General features: G+C 38.9%; 1 pseudogene; it reads right to left on the bottom strand.

The window, feature by feature from the left end:
* Nucleotides 1–1,082: 1,082 nt before the first annotated feature.
* Nucleotides 1,083–1,811, bottom strand: LOC143267689 (elongation factor 1-alpha 1 pseudogene; annotated as a pseudogene).
* Nucleotides 1,812–7,102: the final 5,291 nt, after the last annotated feature.

Genomic DNA, 7,102 nt, shown 5'->3' on the forward strand with positions numbered 1-7,102 from the left:
CCTTGCCACATGGCTGGTGGCTTACCGGCGTCTTTACATGCTGCTTGTCCTGGCGGTGGCTGCAGTGTCTCTCCCTCCTTCTTCCTGTTTCCCTAATTCTCCTCTCTCCTTGTCCCACCTATACTTCCTGTCTGGTCACTGGCCATCAGTGTTTTATTTATATAGAGCGATATCCACAGCAGATTTGCCTACAAGCCAATCTGATAGAGACATTTTCTCAGTTCAGGTTCACTCTAGATGACCCTGGCTTGCATGAAGCTGAAAAAAGAAAAAAAAAAAAACTAACTAGGACATATATCCTAGACAATAATACCGCCTAGCCCTGCTTGGACTTCTCCCCCACTGGACTCTATGTTCTTTGAAAAAGAGAATAATTTGTTGTGAATGAGAAAGAAAAGGCCTATGATAACTGAAGAACTATTTGCCCACAGAACATCCATGTTTTCTAACCCACCCTCTGTTTTCCCATACCAGTCTTTCTCCCCAGGAAACACCCAGTAATATCTATCTACTAGAAAGAACACTTCCTTCCCATGCAGTTAGTTACTGTAGAAGAAGAAACATGGTGTTAATAGATACTTTCTTTCTTGCACATGGAGAATAGTGGGTAGACTGTAACTTTTGCATTGACACTTTTAACTTCATTGGGTAGATTCTTTTCTTTCTGGTTTTTCTTACAGATACAGTTTTACTTATTTTGAGAACTATCCATTTAATTTTCATATTAATTGGTTTAATTATTTTTCCTATTTAAGTAGTTTTAAAGAGTCTTAAAGTTCTGTGACATATTTTTGGTCAAGTTTTTTCCATTAAAAACTATTGATTGTAAAACTAATAACTTATGTATGTGACACATACACACACACACACACACACACACACACACTCCACAAAACATCTCCTTTCCTTAATTTCTGCAGTTTTATAATGCATTGTTATGACTTACCAATGTTTTAAAGTTAAATGTAAGTGTCCAGTTAAGATAAACATCTCTGAGACTGTTCTTCTGCCACTGATTAAGATAGGCATAGCAGATTTTAGGGATAATATTCATTTAGCCTTCTGAGCTTCCTGGGAAGAATTCATGACATTGCAGACTCATCAGCCTTTTTGCCCAAGACTTTGACGACATCCACATCACAAACAGCAAGCCCCATGTCACAAACGGCAAAATGACTCAGAAGAAGATTGTCTGAGAAGCTCTCCACACACATGGGCGTGATTGGAACGATACCAACAATGTCTGCATCACCAGGTGTCAAGGATCTAGCACCATCTTCCATCTTCTTACAAGGATGGTGATCAATGTTTTCTCTAAGCTCAGCAAATTTGCAAGACACAGGAAATGTGTAACAACCTAGTACAGGGTCCTAGCCAAGAGCTGTGTAACAACACACTACAGGAGTATGGCCAGCATTAATGTGACCTTCAAGGTTCAGGATTTTCATCTGAGCTGTAAAACCAGCTGCTTCTCTTGGTGGGTCATTTTTGCTCTCATTAGCAATACTGTAAAACTAAAGAGACATGTTCTTTACCTTGAAGCCATGCTGTTCCCCAAGAAGTGCTTCACTCAAGGCTGGCCATGATGTGTATTTCAAAGACATTACTGCAGTTGTGACATTGACTGCAGCAAACGTAACCATCATGGTAGGTTTGAGAATAACAGCCTCCCCTAAGCCCACAGAGACAATACCAATACCACTGATTTTATAGACAAGCTGGAGCAAGAAATGTAAAGCCTGGTCAGTTGGACAAGTGGTATTAGGGTACAATTTATAGCTTTTAACCTGTGTTTCCATGGTCAGTGCCATCTTACAGTTGACATCTCATCCCTTGATCCAAGACATCTTAACATTTGGTTCCAGCATATTGTCAGCATTCCAACCAGAAATTGGCACAGATGCTATCTGTGTTATTTATGTAGCCAATTTTTCTTTCTAAATGTATGTTTTGACAATTTCATATATGAGTATAGTATTTACATCATTTCCCCATCCCTCTCTTCTCTAACTCCTCCTTCCCATTCTGTCTCAAATCCATGACCTTTTATTATTAACAAAACAACCCATGTGTACTTACCCACAGCTGTGTATACTTGCAGTCTGATGACAAGCTCATCTTTTGATTTTCAAAAACATTGTCACTGGATAATCAACTCTGGACAGCCTCAGTTTGTCTGCTATTTATGATCATCAAATTTAGAATTATATTAATGACAACAGCCAGATTGTTATATGACTCAATCTGCTTGCATTTTTTCAGTGAGATAAATGTTTGGTGCAGGTGTGTTTTCTTTAACCTCATTGCTGTGGTCTATAAATAAAACACCATTCAGTAAAGGACACATTTTTAGGAAGTGGGATACAGTTTTAATTTTTTGACTTACTTTATGAATTATGTATTTTACATTTATCTCAGAGAGTTTCAGTGTAAATGTTCAAGTCAGGGAGTTTGTAAATTTTTCCATATATTCCTAGCTATATCATTGAAAATCTAGAGGAATATAATTGAGATTTTTAGGCAGGAGTCATTTTAAAGGCAGAAAGTCCTGAGCACTGGCTCTTCAGGTCAGGGAATAGGAAAATAGGCAGACCAATCCCAACTGCATAAACTAGAATCAACACTTCAGTATTCAATATTCTTACTTACACTCTGACTTACAATCATCTTCATGGAAGGTGGAATTTGTCTCCAGGTGTTGAATAGGATATAGCTGTGTGCATAGAGTCAGTATACAGGACTATAATATATTTATAGTATATATAGTACATATATACTATACATAACCCATCATATAGCTAGACTGTAGGAGAAGTAAGAGGCTACAATGGCCAAGGAAAAGGGAAGACAGACAGAGAAGTAGGCAGCTTCAAGTTTTCTTCACCTGAGACATCTGCACCTTAATGTAGTTTTAGTCAAATACTTGGGCATTTCTTCTCATACTTGAAATAATCTGAAACCTCAGTAAATACATTTTAATATATAAACTATAATAAGCAGAAATGGGCTTTTAAAAGCTTAATGATACTTAAACTAATTATTTAGAAGTGCAAATTTCACCATTTATCCGAGATCATCAAGCCTCCAGGAATGAATGATTGAGCTGCTCTATGTGTAATGCCATTTAAATGGAATAACTTGAAAATGTTCAATGAAATATGGCCCTTTTCCTATGCAATCTATAATTAAAATGTCAATTTTATCTCAGCAATCTTTGTAAATTTACACTTAGAATGAGCAAATTAAGTTTTTATTATAGCCTAAAGTATTTATTGTTCTCTTTTATGTTTGGGCATTTTTAAGGGGAGGAGAAAGTGTGAAACCAAAAAAGCTTTGGGAAAACAACCCTGTAATTGGTAGTAATGTTGCAACTGCAGCTTTCTCCTGTGACCTGTACATGGTGATTCAAAACCACCACAATATAAGATATAAGACAGCTTGCTTACATTTAGGAAAGCCAATAGCACTATAAGGGGACATAGTTTCTCTCTGGTCATCATGAGCATGCAATAAAGGCACCATCTGAGGAAATCTGTTAATATGCATTACACATGACTAGTCAGAAGATAAAAATCAGACCAAGTTTTCAAAGTAACTCTATCTCCACATTTAAAGATACTTTGCAAGTCATAGCAGCTGGGGAAACTCATTAAACGTTACTGGAAATGAGCCTCATTTTGCTTTTATGATCAGTGCTGTGACTCAGCCTCCTGGACTGCCTGGGAGAACTGTCCAAGGAAGGGATTTTGGCACTCATTTTTTATAAAGTTGCATATTTCTGTGATAACAAAAGTTGTAAAACACAAGATGTTTTTCTTTCCCATGCTGGCATGAGTGTGGCAGGGGGATGGAAAGGGGTTGGAAGGATGAAATTTATGTTTGGTACAATTTGCATATTGTAGGAAGATGCTTTACAGACTCATGTTCCTCCTCTTCAGTGTTGGTTTCCAGCAGCATTGCTGCCAAGCTGCCCTTCTCTGGTGGAAACTGAATGGGGCTGGAAGACGAGACACGATGAGGGCAAGAGCTTCAAGCGAAGGCAGACTATCTTTCCATAACAAATCAGTAAACTCTTTGAGAGTCAATGAATTTGGGAAAAGATTATTTCTATTTATGGTGTTTTAAATGTTGACTTCCATCCATATAGAAAGAAATTCAACTAAACAATAATGATTAAACACTCATACAAAATTAAAGAGGAATAAAAATACACTTGCTTCCAGACTCATCTAGTTGTGAAGTACATGCCCTTGGCCTTGAACTGTAGTCAGAAGTTTTCCTGTGTTCTGGGTCATGGCTGGCTGCCGGTTGGGACAAATCTTTCCCACTCACATCCCCCAATTAAAAACATGGAGGCTTATATTAATTATAACTGCTTGATCATTAGCTCAGGTTTATTACTGACTAGGTCTTACACTTAATTTAACCTATAATTCTTATCTCTGTTTAGCCATGTGGCTAGGTACCTTTTCTCAGTTCTGCCTTGTCATCTTGCTTCCTCTGTGTCTGGCTGGTGACTCCTGACTCGGCCTTCCTCTTCCCAGCATTCTCGTCTCCTCACCCCATCTAATGCTTTCTGCCTGGCTACTGGCCAACCAACGTTTTATTAATCAACCAACCAGAGCAACACATATTCACAGCCTACAGAACAACATCCCACAGCACTTTGACATATCTTGCTTTCCTTTCTTTGAAAGTATTGCCCCCTCCCTGTCCCTTGTTCCTTCAGTCTTTCCAAGGATGCAAATGCTCAGCTCAGTATTAGTGGTACTAGCAACAAACTCTTCATGTCATAAGGGAAATATGTTGTGATTTTCTTCAGAATGTAAGCACAGAATAGTCAACAAAATGAGGAGGAGTTTGTAGCTGTTTTGTAAATGTGTACCTTAAAAAATAAAGTCATATTAAACTTTAATTAAAAACCAAGCCTTAAAGTTTAAAGATTTGTTTCAGTGGTAGACTGACTGACTATCAAGATTTCACAAGGCCCTGGATTTGCTCCTCAACAGGTTTGCATGAGAATGGTTCCCATAGGTTCATATGCTTGTTCCCGAGTTGATGGAACTGTTTCAGGAAGGAGGTGTGGCCTTGTTGGAGGAGGTGTGTGTTTCTTAGAGTCAACCAGTTTGGGAAAAGAAAGAGCAGCTTGCTTTTGGTTGGTTGCTTTTTTTTTTTTTTTTTTTTTTTCTCTCGTCAAGATTCACTGCATCCCATCCAAATACAAATGAGAAACTACCTCTCCCATTGCCACAGCTGTGGGAGCACTCTGTGGATCCCTAATTTAAACATTCCTGTGACCCATAACAATTGCGATAGTATGCTTTGCCCTCCCTAGAGTGTGTCAGGGAACTGACTTGTGACTGTGCCTTCGTGTCTGCTCTGAAAATGAGCTACACAGTCCTGACAGAAGGCTAGAAGAAGGGCTGGTCTAACAGCTAATGAGATAGCTTTTAAAAGCTCATTTCAGCTCAAAAAGCCTAACCCTTTCAATGGAAGGCAACTGTCTAATAAATGTCTTGATCATTTGAATTAAATCATTAAAAGTTTGATTAAAAAGTTTTCAACAAATTGAAAATGAGAGGTAGAGTATATATGTGAGCATCTGGCCTCATTCACATCTGCTCAGAAGGTAGCATACTTTTTTAAATGTTCTAGGTTCAGCACTTGCTGCTTGATTTTGTCAACCAGACATAATTACAGACATGTCTGGGAGAGACAATTACCGTTTTGGAGCTATTCCTAAATATTGTCCTGTGGCACATCTCTGCATAATGTTCTTGAATAACGGTTGATGTGGGAAGGCCAGAGAGCACTGTGGGTGTTGCCACTCCTGGGCATGTAGTTTTGTGTAAGAAAGCAAGCTGAGCAAGACATGAAAAAGGAGGCAGTACAAAGCACTCCTCCATGGGTTTTGCTTCACTTCCTGCCTCCAGATTCCTGCTTGAGCTGCTGCATTCCCTTCATGCTGGCCTCTTGCTTGAAAGATGTAATAATTTTTTCTTCCCCAAATTGCTTTCAATCACCATGGTTTTGTTACAACAATATAGAACCAAACTAATGTAGTATATAAACACCAGCTTTGAAATAATTGAAGAAATGTAGAGTACTAAATACAATATTATTGTGGTGATGTATTCTGTACCCTAATAAAATGTACCTGCATATCAGAGAACAGAACAAGCCACTAGATGAAACATAGAGGTCAGGCAGTGGTGGCACACACCTTTAATCCCAGTACTGGGAAGTACACATGCCTTTAATCCCAGGAAGTGATAGCACGAGGAGAGAGGAACCAGAGGCTTTTTGGCAGAAAGGTCCCTTTGGGCTAGAGGCTTTTTCAGGCCGAGGAGTTGGTGTGGTAAGAGGTGGTGGCTCTAGCTTGTTCCTTGTCTCTGTAATCTTTCAGCATTCACCCCAATTCTGGCTCTGGGATTTTTATTAAAAGACCATTTAGCAACTCGTGTTCCATACTACTGACACGTCTTCACAGGAATTAACTCTTTCCACACAGGTCAAACAGTGGTTTTCAAGTCCTACATACAGACTGATCGTTACCTTAGTCTGGTTGTTATCAGTTCGATGAATAGATCTTATGCTCCTAAGAAGTGGATTCTTTGTGTGTGAAGGTTTTAAAAACTGGAAAGTCTTTTGTAGGTATGGTGTGGAATAACTGAAAGTTAATCAACACGGGACCAGACTCAGAGTCCTAAGGGGCATGGGAGTCCTGATTAAGTGCCTTGGAGTTGACAGCACAGAAAGCCCTCAGTTTTACCTCTTAAAAGCCATTAGCGTTTGGAATATCTCCTAAATGTGGATTATCTCTTCATCCAGTTACTCGTTTAAAAGAGTGGCCTTGTCCAAGCTCTGACACTCACCTCCCACATAGCATACCAGTAAGAATAAGCATGACACTAAAAATTCCATTAATATCTATCTTTAATAACTTTTATTGTAGTAATTACTCTTTTTTTTTTCTTTTTTTCGAGACAGGGTTTGCTTTGCTCTTTTCCTGGAACTCACTTTATAGTCCAGGCTGGCCTCCAATTCACAGAGATCTGCCTGCCTCTGCCTCCCTAGTACTGGGATTAAAGGTGTGCGCCAC

The sequence above is a fragment of the Peromyscus maniculatus genome, chromosome 10, assembly GCF_049852395.1.
Source record: "Peromyscus maniculatus bairdii isolate BWxNUB_F1_BW_parent chromosome 10, HU_Pman_BW_mat_3.1, whole genome shotgun sequence".
Taxonomy (NCBI): Eukaryota; Metazoa; Chordata; class Mammalia; order Rodentia; family Cricetidae; genus Peromyscus; species Peromyscus maniculatus.